This window comes from Budorcas taxicolor, chromosome 1 (assembly GCF_023091745.1).
Source record: "Budorcas taxicolor isolate Tak-1 chromosome 1, Takin1.1, whole genome shotgun sequence".
Classification (NCBI taxonomy): domain Eukaryota; kingdom Metazoa; phylum Chordata; class Mammalia; order Artiodactyla; family Bovidae; genus Budorcas; species Budorcas taxicolor.
The window spans coordinates 83757691-83780994 of NC_068910.1; positions in this window are offsets into that span (position 1 = coordinate 83757691).

The following is a 23304-nucleotide window of genomic DNA, read 5'->3' on the forward strand; positions in this document are numbered from 1 at the left end:
ATCCACTGATGGACATCTAGGTTGCTTCCATGTCCTGGCTATTCTAAACAGTGCTGCGATGAACATTGGGGTACACGTCTCTTTCAATTCTGGTTTCCTTGGTGTGTATGCCCAGTAGTATGATTGCTGGGTCATAAGGCAGTTCTATTTCCAGTTTTTTAAGGAATCTCCACACTGTTCTCCATAGTGGCTGTACTAGTTTGCATTCCCACCAACAATGTAAGAGGGTTCCCTTTCTCCACACCCTCTCCAGCATTTATTGCTTGTAGACTTTTGGATCATAGCCATTCTGACTGATGTGAAATGGTACCTCATTGTGGTTTTGATTTGCATTTCTCTGATAATGAGTGATGTTGAGCATCTTTTCATGTTTTTGTTAGCCATCCGTATGTCTTCTTTGGAGAAATGTCTGTTTAGTTCTTTGGCCCATTTTTTTTGATTGGGTGGTTTATTTTTCCAGAATTGAGCTGCAGGAGTTGCTTGTATATTTTTGAGATTAGTTGTTTGTCAGTTGCTTCATTTGCTATTATTTTCTCCCATTCCGAAGGCTGTCTTTTCACCTTGCTTATAGTTTCCTTTGTTGTGCAGAAGCTTTTAATTTTAATTAGGTCCCATTTGTTTACTTTTGCTTTTATTTCCAATAATCTGGGAGGTGTGTCATAGAGGAGCCTGCTGTGATTTATGTCAGAGAGTGTTTTGCCTATGTTCTTTCTAGGAGTTTTCTAGTTTCTGGTCTTACGTTTAAATCTTTAATCCCTTTTGAGTTTATTTTTATGTATGGTGTTAGAAAGTGTTCTAGTTTCATCCTTTTGCAAGAATGAAAACAAGTGGATGACCAGTTTTCCCAGCACCACTTGTTAAAGAGACTGTCTATAATCCATTGTATATTCTTGCTTCCTTTATCAAAGATAAGGTGTCCATAGGTGTGTGAATTTATCTCTGGGCTTTCTATTTTTTTCCATTGATCTATATTTCTGTCTTTGTGCCAGTACCATACTGTCTTGATGACTGTGGCTTTGTAGTAGAGCCTGAAGTCAGGCTGGTTGATTCCTCCAGTTCCATTCTTCTTTCTCAAGATTGCTTTGGCTATTCGAGGTTTTTTCGTATTTCCATACAAATTGTGAAATTATTTGTTCTAGCTCTGTGAAAAATACCGCTGGTAGCTTGATAGGGATTGCATTGAATGTGTAGATTGCTTTGGGTAGTATACTCATTTTCACTATATTGATTCTTCCGATCCATGAACATGGTATATTTCTCCATCTATTAGTGTCCTCTTTGATTTCTTTCATCAGTGTTTTATAGTTTTCTATACATAGGTCTTTAGTGTCTTTAGGTAGATATATTACTAAGTATTGTATTCTTTTAGTTGAAATGGTGAATGGAATTGATTCCTCAATTTCTCTTGCTATTTTCTCATTATTAGTGTATAGGAATGCAAGGGATTTCTGTGTGTTGATTTTATATCCTGCAACTTTACTATATTCATTGATTAGTTCTAGTAATTTTCTGGTGGAGTCTTTATGGTTTTCTATGTAGAGTATCATGTTATCTGCAAACAGTGAGAATTTTACTTCTTCTTTTCCAACTTGGATTCCTTTTATTTCTTTTTCTCTGAGCAGAAATATTTATATCCATACTTCCACCATGATGTAAAAGTAAATTAGAATCAAGTACAAATGGTAAAATAAAACCTATAAACTAGAAGAAAATCTATGGGTATATTGATATAAACTTAGGGTGAGGAAGCCTTTCTATAAAGGCTACCAAAAAGCAAAATCCATGAAGAAAAAAAATAGTATAAATAAAACTATGTAAAAAATTCAATTTTAAAAAGTATAAACAAACCACATATGACAAAACCAAAAATAAAAAACTGTCACTACATCAAAGCCTAACAGTTTTGCCAAAAGAATGCACTGGTCATAGCAAACACCTTCTTCCAACAATGTAAGTGACGACTCTACAGATGAGCATCACTGGATGCTCAATACAGAAATCAGATTGATTATATTCTTTTGCAGCCAAAGATGGAGAAGCTCTATACGGTCACCTAAAACATACTGGGAGCTGACTGTGGCTCAGATCATGAACTCCTTATAGCCAAATTCAGACTTAAATTGAAGAAAGTAGGGAAAACCACTCGACCATTCAGGTATGACCTAAATCAAATCCCTTATGATTATACAGTGGAAGTGATAAATAAATTCAAGGGATTAGATCTGATAGACAGAGTACCTGAAGAGCTATAGATGGAGGTTCATGACCTTGTACAAGAGGGGCTGATCAAGATCATCCCCAAGGAAAAAAAAAACTGCAGAAAGGCAAAATGATTGTCTGGGGAGTCCCTACAAATAGCTGAGAAAAGAAGAGACGCTAAAGGCAAAGGAGGAAAGGAAAGATATAAGCATTTGAATGCAGAATTCCAAAGAATAGCAAGGAGAGATAAGAAAGCCTTCCTCAGTGATCAGTGCAATGAAATAGAAGAAAACAATAGAATGGGGAAAACTAGAGATCTCTTCAAGAAAAAATATATATAGATAGATATCAAGGGAACATTTCATGCAAAGATGGGCACAATAAAGGACAGACATGGTATGGACCTAACAGAAGCAGAAGATATTAAGAAGACATAGCAAGGATATACAGAAGAACTATACAAAAAAGATCTTCATGACCCAGATAACCACAATGGAGTGATCACTGGACTAGAGCTAGATATCCTGGAATGCAAAGTCAATTTGGCCTTAGGAAGCATCACTAAGAACAAAGCTAGTGGAGGTGATGGAATTTCAGCTGAGCTATTTCAAATCCTCAAAGATGATGCTGTGAAAGTGCTGCACTCAATATGCCAGCAAATTTGGAATACTCAGCAGTGGCCACAGGACTGGAAAAGGTCAGTTTTCATTCCAATCCCAAAGAAAGGCGATGTCAAAGAATGCTCAAACTACTGCATGATTGCACTCATCTCACACTCTAGCAAAGTAATCTTCAAAATTCCCCAAGCCAGGCTTCAACAGTACATGAACTGTGAACTTCCAGATGTTCAAGCTGGTTTTAGAAAAGGCAGAGGAATCAGCGATCAAATTGCCATCATCCATTGGATCAATGAGAAAGCAAGAGAGTCCCAGAAAAGCATCTACTTCTGCTTCATTGACTACACCAAAGCCTCACTGTGTGAATCACAGCAAACTGGAAAATTCTTCAAGAGATAGGAACACCAGACCACCTTACCTGCCTCCTGAGAAATCTGTATGCAGGTCAAGAAGCAACAAATAGAACTGGACATGGAATAAGAGACTTGTTCCAAATTGGGAATGGAATACATCAAGGCTGTATATTGTCACCCTGCTTATTTAACTTATATGCAGAGTACATCATGTGAAATGCCACACTGAATGAAGTAAAAGCAGGGAGAAATAACAATAACCTCAGATATGCAGACAACACCACCCTTATGGCAGAAAGTGAAGAACTAAAGAGTCTCTTGTTGAACATGAAAGAGGAGAGTGAAAAAGTTGGCTTAAAACTCAACATTCAGAAAACAATGATCATGGCATCTGGTCCCATTTCTTCACGGCAAATAGATGGGGAAACAATGGAAACAGTGAGAGATTTTATTTTCTTGGGCTCCAAAATCACTGCAGATAGTGACTGCAGCCGTGAAATCAAAAGACACTTGCTCCTTGAAAGAAAAGCTATGACCAACCTAGACAAGATATTAAAAAGCAGACACATTACTTTGCCTACAAAGGTCCATCTAGTCAAAGCTATGGTTTTTCCAGTATTCATGTATGGATGCGAGAGTTGGACCATAAAGAAATCTGAGCGCCTAAGAATTGATGCTTTTGATCTGTGGTGTTGGAGAAGACTCTTGAGAGTCCCTTGAACTGCAAGGAGATCAAACTAGTTCATCCTAAAGGAAATCAGTCCTGACTATTCATTGGAAGGACTGATGCTGAAGCTGAACCTCCAATACTTTGACCACCTGATGTGAAGAACTGACTCCTTGGAAAAGACACTGACGCTGTGCCGGAAGCCACCATGGGAGATCCCAAACATAACAAAGGTCATGCAGAGAAGACTTGATAGGCAAAGGCAAATCAGGATTCGAGGGGCTCCCTGGACCTGCTCGAGCATCTACCCCAAAATCAGAATCTGTCTGTCTTACTATTTTATGCCTTTCACCAACTCTTCTGACATTAACAGGGGCCTATCCCCGACCAACTTTCTCTGGAGAAAATCAACTTAGGGCTCTAGCTAATAAGTCTCCTGGACATGAGAGGAATATTACAAATCAAACCCCCTCTGTTAGCATTCTAGCTTGCTTGGCAGGTTTATCCAGACTCTTGCAGCTATGCATATGATTGTTCACAGCCTCCCAACTGTGAGAGGCACAGGAAGCCTAAAACATAGAGCCTTTCAAAGAGTTAAAAACGATTAGAGTAGTACTGGTGTAGGATTTCATTATTGGGCCAATGCTTGCTGCCAAGTTCCCATATCCCTTATCCACTGTGCACCTGGGAGTGCATTAGTTAACTTAGTTGGAATATAAGAAAAACAAGTGTAGCCTTGAAATTAACCACATCAGACCTTTGAGCTAACTGGTTCTTTCTTTCTTATAACTCACTGCACCTTTGCTCTGTGAGAAATGTAACTCTGTTTAGCATTTTCTGAGGCTGACATAGATTAGAAATATAAAGAAAAAACATTTCAAGAGAAAATAAGTTTTCTGGTTGAGCAGCCTTTATCAAAAGAGGATCACAAAATGTTCACAGGCCTCCAAGGCCAGAAGATAATGTACACAACATTGTTTATGGGAAAGGTATGCAGAAAAAATCCTGGTTTTGATAAAGACAAAACAGATGTAATGTTTGGGCTGACTCTGTATGAGCTTGCATCTTTCATTTCCCTCTATGTACAAGTCAAGGTATAAAAGTCCCTTTTGAAAATAAAGTGATGGACCAGGATCAGTTACATGAAAGCCTGGTTCCCCCGTGTTTTTCTTTCTTTCTCTCCTCTATTTTCTTATCTGCAACATTCTCTCTTTATCTCTCTCTAAATTATTCTCTTCGCTGGCACTGTTTCTCCTGAGGGTTCCCATGGATCCTGTGGGGGCTGGACCCCGGCAATGCTGGGAAAGATTGAAGGCAGGAGGAGAAGAGGATGACAGAGGATGCGATGGTTGGATGGCATCACCGATTTGATGGACATGAGTTTGAGCAGGATCCGGGAGTTGATGATGGACAGAGAAGAGTGGCTTCTGCAGTCCATGGGGTCACAGAGTTGGACACGACTGAGTGACTGAACTGACATCAAACCAAAAACTTTCTGCACAGCCTAGGAAACCAAATAAAAATGCAACAATAGAATGGGAAAAAAATTATATATCCTGAGTAGAAATATTTATATTCATACTTCTACCATGATATCAAAATAAATCAGAATCAAGTACAAATGGTATTGATATTTGCAAATCACATAACCACTTTTTCAAAATATATATGGAGCTCATGCAACTTAATACAAAAAGTAATAATAACCTGATTAAAAAGTAGGCTGAGGAACTCAATAGTCATTTCTCCAAAGAAGATATATGAATGGTCAATAGGTATCTAATAATATCACTAAACATCATTTCAGTTCAGCTCAGTCATTCAGTCATGTCCGACTCTTTGCGACCCCACAAATTGCAGCATGCCAGGCCTCCCTGTCCATCACAAACTCCCAGAGTTCACCCAAACTCACGTCCATCGAGTCTGTGATGCTATCCAGCCATCTCATCCTCTGTCGTCCCCTTCTCCTCCTGCCCCCAATCCCTCCCAGCATCACAGTCTTTTCCAATGAGTCAACTCTTAGCATGAGGTGGCCAAAGTACTAGAGTTTCAGCTTTAGCATCATTCCTTCCAAAGAAATCCCAGGGCTGATCTCCTTTAGAATGGACTGGTTGGATCTCCCTGCAGTCCAAGGGACTCTTAAGAGTCTTCTACAACACCACAGTTCAAAAGCATCAACTTTTTGGTGCTCAGCTTTCTTCCCAGTCCAACTCTCACATCCATACATGACCACTGGGGAAACCATAGCCTTAACTAGACAGACCTTTGTTGGTCAAGTAATGTCTCTGCTTTTCAATATGCTGTTTAGGTTGGTCATAACTTTCCTTCCAAGGAGTAAGCATCTTTTAATCATCAGGGAAATACAAATCAAAACTATCACCTCATACTAGTTAGGACATCTACTATCAAAAAAAAAAAAGGATCACAAATATTCACAAAGATATGGAAGAAAGAGAACCCTTGTGCACAGCTGATAGAAATGCAAACTGGCACAGTCACTATGGAAATAGTATGAAAGGTCCTCAAAAATTAATATGAAAAACTACCTTATGACCCAACAATCCCACTTCTGGGAATATAGCTAAAGGAGACAAAATCATTTCTCAAAGAAGTATCTGTATTCCCATGTTCATTGCAGCATTATTTACAATAAATCAAGATATGGAAATGACCTAAGTGTGCATCACTGGATGAATGGATAAGGAATATGAGATGCATAGATAGATACAGATATACCTATAGACATAAGGATATTTAGCAATTGCCCATAAAACAATACTCTGATACAGTGAGAAAAGATTGCTAAAAAGGCAATAAAATAAAATGTTGGGTTTAAAGAAAGAAAAATATAAGATTTTTGTAAATACATATACATACATATAATTCAGCTGTAAAAGAGAAAAAAGTGTTGCCATTTGTGACATCATGGATAAAACTCAACAGTATCATTCTAAGTACAGTAAGTCAGACAGAGAAAGACTATTGATAGTCTTTCACGATAGTGAAAGTCTATTGATAGTCTTTCATGATATCATTTACATGTGAAAACAAAATAAAGGCAGGAAAGTTAGACAAAGTGTACAAATATTCAATTATATAAGATGAATAAGTTCTGAAAATCTAATTTACAACATGGTGACCACAGTTAATAGTACTGTACACTTTAAATTTGCTGAGAGAGTAGATCTTAAGCATTTGGCCAAGAAAAGGTAATTATGAGTTGACGTCTTAATCAAATTGCTTTGATTGTGGGAATCACTTCATGTGTATATACATATGTATAAAACTATGACAATGTATATGTTGACCATGTTACAATTTTATTCATCAATTATGCATTGATAAAGCTAGAAAATAAAGAGAAAACACAAACAAAGTGAGTAAAGACAACTAACCAATAATATTCATATGCAAAAGCCAAATAATAAACTGGAAATATTTTATATTTGTGATAAAGAGGTAACATCATTTGTATATAGAGATCTTATAAAGTATTTTTTTAATTCCAATAAAATGCAAGCAAATAAACCAGCATTTCATAAAATATGAAATACAAATTGGCATTTAATATGTGAAATGTCAATCAGCAATAAGGAAACGCAAATTAAGCAACAATTAAGATATTATGTTTTGTCTACTCAATTAACTGAGATGAAAAACCAATGACAAAATGCAGTCTGGGTGAAGACATAGGGAAATGAGTTATCTCAGGCACTGCAAAAGTGGTACAAACAAGTACAGTAAATCTGGAGGAAACTTTATAATATTAACCTAAAACTTTAAATATGCTTACCCCCTAAATGGGCTTCCCAGTTGACTCAGATGGTAAAGAATCCACCCACAGTGTGGCAGATCTGGATTCAATCCCTGGGTCAAGAAGATCCCCTGGAGACGCAAATGGCAGCCCACTCCAGTATTCTTGCCTGAAGAATTCCATGGACAGAGGAGCCTGGAGGGCTACAGTTCACAGGGTTTCAAAGACTTGGACATGACTGTGCAATTAACACACACACACACACACACACACACACACACACACACCCTAAATAGAAAACATCATTTTTAGAAATTCATCTCAATAAATAACCAGACAAATTTATAAGATATATGTATGAATTTCCTAAAATAATCATAAACAATGTAAAAGAAAAATTATGTATGTCCTAAAGATGAAGATTTTATTATATAATGCATAGTACATGTGCTTCCCAGGTGGCAGTAGTGGCAAATAACCACTAGCAGTCTCATAATGAAGGAGACATAAAAAACATGGGTTCAATCACTGGGTGAGGAAGATCCCCTGGCAACCTACTTCAGTATTCTTGCCAGGAGAATCCCACTGACTGAGGAGCCTGGCAGGCGATAGTCTGTGGGGTTGCAAAGAGTTGAACACCACTGAAACCATTTATCATGCGCACATAGTACATCCACACGATGTAGTATTATAAAGCCAGTATAAAAGTTAATATTGATTTTATGGTTATAGCCACAGAAAAGTGTTTATTAACATGTTTGAGGTTAAAAAATAAAGCAACTTAAGTGGTACTTTTTTACAGACATAGAAAAAACAATTCAAAAGTTCATATGGAGCCATGAAGGACAGAAAATAGTCAAATCAATCTTGAGAATAAAGAACAAAGCTGGAGGCATCACGTCTTGATTTCAAAATATATTACAAAGTTATGGTAATCAAAAAAGTATGATACAAGCATAATGGTGGACATATAGTCAATGAAACAGAATAGAGAACCCCCAAATAAACCCGTGCATATAAGATCAACCGACCATCAATAAAGATGCAAAAAAATACACAATGGGAAAAGGATAGTCCCTTCAACAAATGGTGTTGGAAAGGGCGGGAAGAACTAAGAGAATGACAGTGGATGAACAGATAAAGAAACTGTGGTATATACCTACAATGGAATATTTGTTGTTGTTGTTTAGTCACTAAGTCATGTCCAAATCTTTTGCATCCACCAGATTCCTCTGCCCATGGGATTTCCCAGGCAAGAGTACTGGCATAGGTTGCCAATTCCTTCTCCAGGAGATCGTCCCAATCCAGGGATTGAACATCTCCTACATGGAGGCAGATTCTTTTCTGCTGAGCCACCAGGGAAACCCAATGAAATATTATTCACCCTTTAAAAGAAGGAAATCCTGCAATACACAACAGTGATGAAGCTTATAGACACAATGCTAAGGGAAATAAACCATTACATAAGAACAAACACCACATTATTCCACTCTAATGATATATCTAAAGTGTTCAGACTCATAGAATAAGAGAGTGGAATGGTGGGTTCCAGGTGCAGAGGATAGAAGAAATGGAAAATGCCAATCAATGGGCATAAACCTCTAGAGATTTGCTGTAACCACTGTGCTTAAAGTTAATAATACTGTATTGTACACTTAAATATTTGTTAAGAGAATTGGTCTCATGTTAAGTGTTCTTATCATAATTTTTTAAATGATAAAATTAAACTTTAAAAATTTAAATAAAAAGAAAATGTTGAAAAATAAAGTAGATTAGGAAAAATATGTTATAAATTTGTCACACAAGTGTATGTTCCTCGGTTCTTTGTCTCGTCACAACAAAGCTTTGGAGTGAGGGACATTAAAGCCCCCCTCGGTGTGTCACAGCTCTCAGGTCTTGGATAGGCCGTGTTATAGCTCTTAGACAAATCAGTGTTACAGCTCAGTGTTACAGCTCTATTTTATTTAGAAGATAGCAGGAAAGTCCATCTTCGAGGCATGAGGGCACGTGGATCCAAAGACACGAGGAGAAGAGCGCCCCAGCCCGCAGGAGAAAGAGAGAGCTAGCTTTGGCTCCTCTATTTATGTTTATCTCTCCTTGGGCCTGTCCTATGTAAATTGGGCCAGCCAGGAGTGTTGTTTGTTTTACCTGAGGTCCTCACTCCAGTCCTCGGACTTTCTTTTGTTCTATTTTTGTGGGCTTTTCCCTTCCTTGTCTTTTAGCCACCACCATTTTGGACTCCTTTTCCCTATTCTACCTACCTAACAAATTTATACAAGTATGTATATACTTGAAGGTACATAGGTGAAAGAATATTTATTACATTTAAGTCAAAATTGGTATAAAATATGTATACGACGGTGTATGCTTTACATGTAAACACTAAGTGGTTAGATCGTGGTTGGCTTTCATCTTCTTTTTAATCCTTTAGCTTTGTTTCAAAATACTTTTAAAAGCATGCATCTTTTTTATAATCAGAAAAGTAATTAATAAGATATTCCTATAAATAATATCATTCCTTAGTGGGATAAAAAATGAGGTTATATTTTAGTCTAAATATTACATTCCATTTGCTGTGTATCTATTTAGGCTTAAAAGTTCAGAAACTTTATATTGCTCATGCCACAAATTTAGTCCTTCTCAAAAATCTTTTGCTTTCTTCAAAAAAATCTTCATTTATGGAAAACCTTTTTAATACTTTTAAAGAAAAAGTTATAAATACCTGTATATCTCAAATAAGGTTTTCAGTAGAGGATCAGAGCAGCCTAGACTGTATGAGTCCCACCTCTCACAAAGAAATTCAGAGATACAGCTTTTCTTATAGGGAGTAAAACAGTGCCAGCAAACACCCACATACTTACAAAAAACTTGAGTTGAAAAAAAAAAAATAGTTGTCTGTTTAGAGTATGTTAAATACTCAAGAAGTGAATTCTCATTTGATTCTCCCTCCAATGTGATATGGTACTACTAAAAAGTCTTTCTAAAGACAGTAAAGAGTTCCTTCATATCACCCAGCCTGGAAGATATGTCATTGTCAACTATGCAGAATGAGAAACATCTCTACAAAGACTAATAATAAAAAGACCCTTAAGAAATACTTGAGCTTTTGTCACATGTTTTTATAATTTGACTTTTACATTTTCCTTTAATTTTCTTCTTTCATAGTTAGTTCTTATGCTAGTAAATAACAGAACCATTATAGGATATTTTATTAATCTGCCATTCTTTTAGCCTTCCCTAATATTCCTCTACTCAGTATTTTAAAAATGCATTGTAAATAGATAAGTTGCTTAGCCACTCACATACTAAACCTGTAGCTCTGAATTACGTCCATGAGTCTCTCTCTACTTACACATCACATGTGCTTTTCTCAGACTCATGGCACTGTGCAGATACAATTTGCAAATGTTTGACTTATTGTTTTTCCTTCCTTTTCCCCCAAGCTCAGCTGACTGTTATTTCTGTTGGCTCCTCAAGGTGCCTTGGGACAACTGATATTTGCCAGACTTAACCTGAACCCTACAAGTTACAAGAGCTTGGAGACCTCACTATTTCCATGGAAACTCAAATCAGATGGCCAAAAATGAGGTTAGTCACTTAAAAATCATATTATTTTTAAAGAAACAAATACTGCCCACCACCACCATATAATTTGAAAGAGTGTTTTGTTGAAACCCATTTTCTTGTTTTTAAGGATTAAATACTTGTTGCCATGGTAGCAGATTAATAAACTACAAAGATAGAGCTGAGCTCTAAAAGCTCCTACTGACAACAACACCTACACCCTCTGAGTCCATTGTGCTCAGGAAGCCACCTGCAGTATGGGGCTCTAAACATGGTTTCTTAAATAATAATAAAGAACAACTTTGTTTCTATACATATATGCTTCCCACAAATGGAATACATTGATTAAATAGTGATAGGAGGATTTTTGTAATAATGACATTAATAATAAGTACTTATAATCAACTGTCTACAGCGGGACCAAAAATGTTCAAGGTGGTTGTTGTTGTTTAGTCACTTAGTCATGTCCAGCTCTTTGTGACTGTAGGCCCCCAGGATCCCCTGTCCATGGGATCTCCCAGGCACGAATACTGGAGTGGCTTGCCATTTCCTTCTCCACGGGATCTTCCCAACCAAATGATCTCCAGTCCTCACTATTATTAACTCCATTTTCTCATGGAAGGTTTCACAAGTATAGACAAGGTAGCCATGATTTTAACGCAACTCTGTCCTGGTTTGGGGCCAAGGTTTGTCTCTTATTCTTTTCAAAGTGCAGCAGGGAACAGGAACAGAATATTTAATTCCTGCCCTCACTGCCAACACAGGTGTATATATGCCCACATAGTCATACCACACAATGCATGCAGGTGATTCAATCCAGATATAGTGAATGAGGTAAGAAGAAATTGAACCTCATCTTTTAATGCTTAATATTTTTAGTGCTTAACAGTGTTTAAGCACTGTTAGCTCCTTCTCCAATCAGGTCATAAAAAGAATGTCTAGGTGCCCCTGAAGCCCAAACATGGATCCTAATCTCCCAAGCCTACAACCTTTCAATGGAGTTAAATGCAATATTGCTTCCCGCATTACACCTCACCTCACCTTCTCACCACCAACTATAATCTAACATATAAACTAAACAATGCCTAGAGTAGAGGCTTTATATATAACATAGGTGTGCTGATTTAAATGAACTAATAACTTCTTTGAAATTCTTAGTCAAATAATGAAAGTATCGGTCAATTGTTGATTGTAGCAAGAACTGAACAGACACATTATTTCACCCTGAAATAATATTTTTCTGGTTTACTTGAGAGTGTACACTTCTACTGTGCCCTCAAAGGCATAGGTGACCACACATTGTTCAGAAAATTAAGATAGGGACAGTCATGCTCATTATGTCTTACTTGAAATTAATTCTGTCAGAGTTAAAAATAAACCCCCAAAAGCTCTGCAGACATACTTAGTAGAAATTGGATCCATCTCAACATAAAACAGCTGTCTTCCACATTTTTTCTCAGGCAAAATGTAGATGGGAACCTGACATAGCAGATTTTGTCTCCAGGCGAAATGAAATGGATGATTTTAATGTCAGTATAGGAAAAAGAGATGGGGCAGTTCCCCAAAGAGCAACTCGGTGCTCACTTTTAATTTATGTCAATATTTTTCTATTGAAGTAGGAAAGGAAGCCATAGAAGAGTACATTTTTTTGGAGGAGCAGAGTTGAGGCATTGCTGACATCACAATCACACACTATTTAACCTTTAACTATTTGGATTCTTTGCAGTACTGCTAAGGTTATTTCTAAATTAAAGAGCTTAGAAAGCACGACATCAAAGGCCTAGGTGACATTTAATTTGAAGATACAATTACAGTGTTTCCTAAAATCATAGGGACCTCTCCAAAGACCAAACACTCTGAAAAGCAATTCAAAACCTTATTCCTCAAGGAAAAAGTGGTTTTTCCAAATATATATATATATATAATGTTGCCATTTGTAACTTATTACTGCCAACAAGCTGCTCCATCAATTTTCAGATCTTTAGAAGTGATACTTAGAAATTTCCAAACCTCTGTGCTCATCCACAATGTTAATCACCACAGTAATCCAAATAAAACTACAATAAACCAGAAATCTGTAGCAATCAAGGAAAATGTATTCCAAATGGGTAAACAAAAAAAAAAAAATCCAAATTTTAATTACACTTGCCAAGGTATAAATTAGAACTAAGAAAGTAAGACCAGCCTACACCAGAAATGGAAGATAAACCCTAAACTATAGTTCTGTATATTTATTTACCCACAAATTCTAATTAAGCAGGTAAACAATCATTAAACAGAGATCCCTGGACTTACAATAAATATTATCTTTAAAAATGTCAAGAATTCCCTCAAATACACTTCCAAAGCGAGAAAAGTTTCTCCCTCTTTTACTTCCTCTTCTGTCTACAGTAGGTAATAGTCAGCCAAAACGTCCATGACCTAACCCTTGGAACCTATGGATATGTTATGTTACATGGCAAAAGGTACTCAGCAGATGTAATTTTAATCTTTAAATTAAAAAGATTACCCTGAATTTTCTCAGCCATCTCAATCTAATCTCACAAGCTCTACAAAGTAGAGAAGTTCTCCAGCTGGAAGGAGATGAAGAAGGCAAATGAGAATCCAAGCATGAGGATTCAATAGACTGTTGGTGTTTCTGAGATCCATCTCTTGCTATTCCTGGCAGATGCAAAATAGCAGAGGGTAAAGAATAAAGGGGAAGAAAAAGGTGAGCCAAGTTCTTTAACCTCCTCAAACTTTAGTTTCCTCAGCTATAAATTGGAGAGAAAGTCAGTTTCCTGACAAGTTGAGGAATGAATAAAGGGTTTAATAAATGTAAAAACATGTAGAAAATGCTTACTCCATCTCGGTCTCCTCTTCCACAGTCTCTTTTAACACTTTCTGGAGGTTGCAATCCCAAGTTCAAGAAACATTATTTCAACCACTCCATCCCTAGGTAGCTGCACAAAGCAATGAAAGTTTATAGGACAAACTTGATCAAAGTGATTTAAATCTTCCTGGAAAGTATTTCCAAGGACTATCCCATGGAATTCAGGCCTGAGGTCACATAAGAACTGATAATGATTCCCAACAACTCAGATAAAAGAAAAGGATATTCTTATAATGTCAAATTTATATTGATCTTCTTACAGTCTGAATAACAAAAATAACTTTTGAAATAATTTTAATAAATTATAAAAACAGAATATCTCAAAAAGAAAAAAGAGCATAAAAAGCAAAAGGAGTAACTAAGGACAGGAGTAGTAAGAACTGAACATAGATAATCTACCTAATTCTAGTGCAGAAAATTGCAGTGTAGAATATATGCTGACAGTATTATAGCTGAAGAGATGGTAGGAAACAATTAGCAATAACTTTTGTAAGTAAACTGGTTGAACTGGGTGAATTGATTATTAGATGAATTGATTAATGGGAGAACTGATTCTCAGAGATCAGCCAGATTCTCAGATTCTTGACCAGCATCTCACTGGTACACGAAAGATGCTCAATACATATTTGTTGAATAAATGGTGAACACTAGTATCATATTTGGCCTTAAATTGATCTTTAAAATTCCTGGAATCATGTTATTATGCTAAAAATAAAAATAATCAATTATCTACCCACCTCTTTTCCAAACTTCTAACCAACAGTATTTGTTGCAGTTGTTGTTTAGTTGCTAAGTTGTGTCCAACTCTTTTCCATGACCCTGTGAACTATAGTCCGCTAGTCTCCTCTGTCCATGAGATTTCCCAGACCAGAATACTGGAGTGGGTAGCCATTTCTTCTCCAGGGAATCTTCCTGACCCAGGAATTGAACTTGCCTTTCCTATATTGGTGGGCAGATTCTTTACCACTTAACCAGCAGATTATAGAAACTTAAAAAAACCACACTAAGTAAAATTTTACTTTTAATCTATCAGTTTTACAGTTTTGGCAAGTTAACAAAGTTCATCTCTCATAGAAACTTTACATGATAAAATATAACATAGTATCTCTGAAAATATAACTAACTAATATAACTACATTAAGTCTGAGAATCATTCACAACTCAAAATTATTTTAAAATTTGTACTGTGCATGTGTGTGCAATTGCTCAGTCATGTCAGTTCTTTGTGACCTCACAGACTGTAGTCCACCAAGCTCCACTTTTCATGGGATTTTTTTAGGCAAGAATACTGGAGTGGGTTGCCATTTTCTCCTCCAGAAAATGTGTACTAGACTTTCATGTGACAGTCGTTCAGTCGTGTCTGACTCTTTGCAGCCTCATGGACTATACAGTCCGTGGAATTCTGCAGGCCAGAATACTGGAGTGGGTAGCCTTTCCCTTCTCCAGGGGATCTTCCCAACCCAGGGATCCAACCCAGCCTTCCGCATTGCAGGCAGATTCTTTACCAGCAGAGCCACCAGGGAAGCTCAAGAAGACCGGAGTCGTTAGCCTATCCCGACCCAGGAATCGAACCAGGGGTCTCCTGCATTGCAGGCAAATTCTTTATCAACTTAGCTATCAGGGAAGCACAGATCAAACATCCAAAATACTTGTTGACTTGATAATTTAGGGTTATAATAAAGACTGTAAATATTGAGGGCCATTTGTGTCCCTTGACTTTATTAGTGACTGACTATGCCTGCATGCTAAGTCATTTACGTCATGCCCTACTCTTTGTGGTGACCTCACAAACTGTAGCCCGCCAGGCCCATCTATCCATGGACTTCTCCAGGCAAGAATATTTGAGTGGGTTTCCAAGCTCTCCTGCAGGGGATCTTCCCAACCCAGGGATTGAACGCACATCTCCTATGCCTCTTGTATTAGCGGGTGGATTCTTTACCACTAGTGCCACATGGGAAGACCATACTTCAACATAAGAATCACAGATTTTTAGCTGTTCTAGCAAGGGAGTCATGTGAGTGTGGGAAGAGATGACCTCAGTGAGGAAATGACACATAAGATGACACTAGCCCTCAAAAGTTGGGAGTTTCCCAGTAAACAGTGAAGGAGGAGCACTCTTGGCAGAATATTCCATAAGGATCACTGGATTCAAGTCCTCAAGGTCAGGAAAACTAGAGTGGGTTTGAGGAACTGAAAAGTGTTCAGTATGCCAAGAATGTGATGTATGAAGGGGAAAAAAAATTACAATGTAGGAATGAAAATCTGTAGGAGGAGTCAGCCACTGCGAGGCTTTGTCAGATATTTTAAACCAATTAGATTTCCTTTCCTGAGATATAGAAGAAAACCTACGTTTGGATATGCATATTTCTTTTAAATTTTTCTTTTAGTTTATATTTATATTTTAATGACCTTATTGTTTCTTTATTTTTAAAAATGGGTTTAAATTTTTAGGAATAATAACATATCTACCACCTATTAACATACATTCCATATTAGGTAATGTGAAGAAAATATCACTGGCCTTTCTAAATGCAAGTTCAAATGACTGTCTTAAACAATTAATAGAATAGATCACTCTATATTAAAAGGATAGTTTAGCTGCCTCAGCAGTCATATATCTTCTCTATAAAATTGTTTGATATTTGGCAATACCAGTGGCAAAAATACACAGAAGAACTGTACAAAAAAGATCTTCACCATTGATCACTCACCTAGAGCCAGATATCCTGGAATCTGAAGTCAAGTGGGCCTTAGAAAGCATCACTATGAACAAAGCTAGTGGAGGTGATGGAATTCCAGTTGAGCTATTTCAAATCCTCAAAGATGATGCTGTGAAAGTGCTGCACTCAATATGCCAGCAAATTTGGAAAACTCAGCAATGGCCACAGGACTGGAAAAGGTCAGTTTTCATTCCAATGCCAAAGAAAGGCAACGCTGAAGAATGCTCAAACTACCACACAATTGCACTCATCTCACATGCTAGTAAAGTAATGTTCAAAATTCTCCAAGCCAGGCTTCAGCAATCCGTGAATTGGTAACTTCCAGATGTTCAAGCTGGTTTTCGAAAAGGCAGAGAAACCAGAGATCAAATTGCCAACATCTGCTGGATCATCGAAAAAGCAAGGGAGTTCCAGAAAAACATCTATTTCTGCTTTATTGACTATGCCAAAGCCTTTGACTGTGTGGATCACAATAAACTGTGGAAAATTCTTCAAGAGATGGGAATACCAGACCACCTAACCTGCCTCTTGAGAAATCTGTATGCAGGTCAGGAAGCAACAGTTAGAACTGGACATGGAACAACAGACTGGTTCCAAATAGGAAAAGGAGTATGTCGAGGCTGTATATTGTCACCCTGCTTATTTAACTTATATGCAGAGTACATCATGAGAAATACTGGGCTGGAAGAAACACAAGCTGGAATCAAGATTGCCGGGAGAAATATCAATAACCTCAGATATGCAGATGATACCACCTTTATGGCAGAAAATGAAGAGGAACTAAAAAGCCTCTTGATGAAAATGAAAGAAGAGAGTGAAAAAGTTGGCTTAAAGCTCAACATTCAGAAAACGAAGATCATGGCATCTGGTCCCATCACTTCATGGGAAATAGATGGGGAAACAGTGGAAACAGTGTCAGACTTTATTTGGGGGGGCGGGCTCCAAAATCACTGCACATGGCGACTGCAGCCATGAAATTAAAAGACGCTTACTCCTTGGAAGGAAAGTTATGACCAACCTAGATAGCATATTAAAAAACACAGAGACATTGCTTTACCAACAAAGGTCCGTCTAGTCAAGGCTATGGTTTTTCCAGTGTAATGTGAGAGTTGGACTAAGAAGAAAGCTGAGCACCAAAAAATTGATGCTTTTGAACTGTGGTGTTGGAGAAGACTCTTGACAATCCCTTGGACTGCAAGGAGATCCAACCAGTCCATCCTAAAGGAGATCAGTCCTGGATGTTCATTGGAAGGACTGATGCTGAAGCTGAAACTCCAATACTTTGGCCACCTCATGCAAAGAGTTGACTCATTGGAAAAGACTCTGATGCTGGGAAGGATTGGGGGCAGGAAGAGAAGGGGACGACAGAGGATGAGATGGCTGGATGGCATCACCAACTCGATGGACATGAGTTTGAGTAAACTCCTGGAGTTGGTGATGGACAGGGAGGCCTGGCATGCTACGATTCATGGGGTCGCAAAGAGTCGGACATGACTGAGTGACTGAACTGAACTGAACTGATTCTAATGTAATTATTCCTCTACATTTATTGACTCATTAATGAGCCTTTCAATAGTGATTAAAGATGTTTTGTTTTTCAAGGAATTATCTCTTTTGATGTATTTTTTACCAAAATAATCTTCAAACATCTAACATACAATATAAGATAACCCCAATTTCAAGACTTTATAATCAATGTTCATAAAAATAAACTCAAAATGGATTAAAGATCTAAATGTAAGACCAGAAACTATAAAACTCCTAGAGGAGAACATAGGCAAAACACTCTCAGACATAAATCACAGCAGGATCCTCTATGATCCACCCCCCAGAATTCTGGAAATAAAAGCAAAAATAAACAAATGGGATCTGATTAAAATTAAAAGCTTCTGCACAACAAAGGAAAATATCAGCAAGGTGAAAAGACAGCCTTCTGAATGGGAGAAAATAATAGCAAATGAAGCAACTGACAAACAACTAATCTCAAAAATATACAAGCAACTTATGCAGCTCAATTCCAGAAAAATAAATGACCCAATCAAAAAATGGGCCAAAGAACTAAATAGACACATCTCCAAAGAAGACATACGGATGGCTAACAAACACATGAAAAGATGCTCAACATCACTCATTATCAGAGAAATGCAAATCAAAACCACAATGAGGTACCACTTCACACCAGTCAGAATGGCTGCGATCCAAAAATCTGCAAGCAATAAATGCTGGAGAGGGTGTGGAGAAAAGGGAACCCTCCTACACTGTTGGTGGGAATGCAAACTAGTACAGCCACTATGGAGAACAGTGTGGAGATTCCTTAAAAAATTGCAAATAGAACTCCCTTATGACCCAGCAATCCCACTGCTGGGCATACACACCGAGGAAACCAGAATTGAAAGAGACACATGTACCCCAATGTTCATCGCAGCACTGTTTATAATAGCCAGGACATGGAAACAACCTAGATGTCCATCAGCAGATGAATGGATAGGAAAGCTGTGGTACATATACACAATGGAGTATTACTCAGCCGTTAAAAAGAATTCATTTGAATCAGTTCTGATGAGATGGACGAAACTGGAGCCGATTATACAGAGTGAAGTAAGCCAGAAAGAAAAACACCAATACAGTATACTAACACATATATACGGAATTTAGAAAGATGGCAATGACGACCCTGTATGCAAGACAGGAAAAAGACGCAGCTGTCTATAACGGACTTTTGGACTCAGAGGGAGAGGGAGAGGGTGGGATGATATGGGAGAATGGCATTCTATCATGTATACTATCATGTAAGAATTGAATCGCTAGTCTATGTCTGACGCAGGATACAGCATGCTTGGGGCTGGTGCATGGGGATGACCCACAGAGATGTTATGGGGAGGGAGGTGGGAGGGGGGTTCATGTTTGGGAACACATGTAAGAATTAAAGATTTTAAAATTAAAAAAAATAAAAAATAAAAATAAAAATTTAAAAAAAAAAAAAAAAAAAAAGAATATTTTCTTCTCCAGTGAATGGCCCAAGTGGAAGAATTTGGTACTACTTCAATAAATTGTATTTATACTAAAGAGTCTATAGACCAAAGAGGCATTCAACCTACTTGAATCCCTACTAATCAGATTATTTATTATAAATGTCATTTTGGTTCATTATATTTGTTTGTTGTTATTGTTGTTGTTTTATAACATTATTTTTCAAAGACTTTAGGAAAATTCAAAATGGTATGAGATGGGTAGGAAAGTATAAGCAGTCATAATGAGAAATAAAAATGAGAACAAGGTACATCCATTGCTGGGAGAATCTCACTGTGGGACGGAAGAACAGACAGGCCATTGCTATTTCTCATTACATTTATTGAAAGTGGATTTTATGTGAATCTACCCTATGTATATTTTCCCAATCCATCCCTTAACTTATATCTCCAGGACTAGATATTGTTGAGAAGAAAAGAGGAAGAAGGAGAAGAGGCTGGGAATAAAGAGAAGAGTTTCACTAATTCCTTAGTGCAGGATGTATTTTAGTAACTTAGTAAGAAGTTTGTGTATTTCCTGGGACAGAATCCTTAGAAGATGCCTAATAATGAGATATGGAGCTTCTGGATAAGTACCAATAATGCCACTGGGCAGGCATGTCTTGGTCTGAATTAACATTCCAGAAAAAGCCTTAATCTCTTTAAGTAAGGCATTATTCAGTACATCACTTATGAAATGCATGGTAGCATCCACACACCTACTTTATTATTACAGGAAATGTTGAGGTTTGGCAGAATTCCTACCTTCTGCTGCTTTTAGGAAAAAACTGAGGAATAAGACAGAGGAGAAAGATAGAAAGATGGAAATTAAAATTTGGCTTTATTTTTATAAGCTTTTTGGAAAATATGGATTTAGTTCTATAATCAAAAGGCTTACTATCTTCCCTCCTCCCACAGTACCACCACCCATAAGACACATAGATACTTTATACTTGAGGAAGTCCAGCAAAGAAAATTTTGAATCTAAAGAATAGATGCACTTATGCAAAATTGGTCACTCACCCTGGCCTAGGGCAATGTGAGTAGGAAAAGCAAATTAAGCCCAGGGTACAATAAAGAAAATAGATCCATATGCCATCCATCAATTAAGAAACTCACTTCATCTCATGTATTGAAATGAACAGTGGGTGGAGCAAGAGGCCAAAGTGTTTTTGGTCTTCTTTTTTTCCTTTTTGCCTGCATGCTCAGTGGTGTCTGACTCTTCGCCACCCCATGGACTATAGCCCGCCAGGCTCCCCTGTCCATGGGATTTTCCAGGCAAAGAATACAGGAGCGGGTTGCCATTTCATCCTCCAGGGGATCTTCACAGGAATTGAACCTGTGTCTACTGCATCTCCTCCATTGGCAGGCAGATTCTAGCAAAAATCTCTCCACATAAAAACATGCAGCAAATGGAAAGAAGGTTAAATTCATCTGAGGCCTAAACAGTATATCCCAAGAATTCTCCAGATGTTAAAAATCAAGGAACCATAAGATTGTGTTCACTTTCAGTTCAGTTCAGTTGCTCAGTCGTGTCCGACTCTTTGCGACCCCGTGGACTGCAGCACACCAGGCTTCCCTGTCCATCACCAACTCCCAGAGCTTGCTCAAACTCATGTCCATTGAGTCAGTGATGCCATCCAATCATCTCATCCTCTCTTGTCCCCTTCTCCTGCCTTCAATCTTTCCCAGCATCAGGGTCTTTTCCAAGGAGTCAGTTCTTGGCATCAGGTGGCCAAAGTATTGGAGTTTCAGCTTCAGCATAAATCCCTCCAGTGAATAGTCAGGACTGATCTCCTTTAGGATGGACTGGTTTGATCTCTTTGTGTCCACTTTAGGACATCAAAATTCATAATCAAGATTTGATTTATATCAATTCCCCAAAGAACTCTCCAAGGTATTGTATACCATTATTTAAAACACTGTACTGTATCTCCCTGATTCAGGAAAAAGGAAGGAAAAGCCTCTTCCGTACTTTCTCTAACTTGCTCAAAAAACAATGATGTATTTAAATAGTTAATATTAATTTTCTCATCATAAAATTTATATTCACTAAGAGGAAAAAAACTAGAATTTCATCAAAAAGTAAAATGTAACATAAGCCAAAATTTATTTCCTAATAAAAACATAATTCAGCATTTAAGCTGATGAGTCACTAGTTCCAAAGCTGCTTGTGGATTTATTTTATATAACATTTTCATATAAATAGCTGGCATTTTGAATGGTATTCATGATGCAATCTTAGCATACCTTCTCCTCTTTACTTCACATTTTCCAGTGTGAGTCCATAGAATTAGTCCATAGAATTCTCCAGGCCAGAATTAGTCCATAGTCTATAGAATTCTCCAGGCCAGAATACTGGAATTAGTAAGCTATTCCCTTCTCCAGGGGATCTTCCCAACCCAAGGGTCAAACCCAGGTGTCCCGCATTGCAGGCAGATTCTTCACCATATGAGCTACCAAGGATGCCCTTCCATCTAATCATTATTCTCTCCTTTAACGCAAAAAATATAAATTTATAAAATTTAAGATATCAAATAAGTGTTGACTATTTAATTTTAAGAGCTTCTGGTTCAATCCCTGGATCAGGAAGATCCCCTGTAGGAAGGCATGGCAACCCACTCTAGTATTCTTGCCTGGGAAATCCCATAGACAGAGGAGCCTGGTGGGCTACAGTCCATAGTGCTGCAAAGAGTCGGACACAAGTGAAGTGACTTAGCACACACACATACATTCAATTTCTAAATTACCATAAAGTGTTCCACAATTATAATTTATGCAATGGAATTATCTATTTTTTTCTTTTGATAAGAAACAAATGAAAACTAGTGTTACACAGATTTGATAGGATACAAAAAAAAAAAGAAACAAATGAATGTTTAAGATATAATGAATTTTGAGAAGAAAATTATTCAAGATCTTGACATTTAAAACAACTATTTACCCTTTAGGGCTCCCCCAGTGGTTCAGTGGTAAAGAATCTGCCTATCAATGGAGGAGGCACAAAAGACGCGGATTCAATCCCTAGATCAGAAAGATTCCCTGAATTAGGAAGTGGCAACCCGCTCCAGTATTCTTGCTGGTAAGTGCCATGGACAGAGGAGCCTGGTGGGCTACAGTCAGTCTATGGGGTCACAATCAGTCAGACACAAATGAGTAACTGAGTACATTTACTGTTTTCAACCTATGAATTGGAAGGTTTCAGGGGAACAACAGCTTAATTTAATCATTTTGAGCAAAAGAATCAATTGACACTTTTAAAAGAGGCAACTTAAACAGATACCCTAGGTGTCCACATTCCTGGACTTTATCATTTTCTGGACAGTTACAAAAAGACCATTGATGGCTCTTGACAAGCTATGCACTCTGGAGCATAAAGAACCTTTACTTTTAAAGGTCTTTTGATTTCTAAAGTTGAAAGACATTCAGTAACAATCACTGAGTTCTGAAATGACACAAGCATGCCATCAGGTGCATGGGAATCATCAGTGAGAATAAGATAAAGATTTCTTCTTCCATCTAAGATGAAAGCCCTAAGTGATGAGAAATT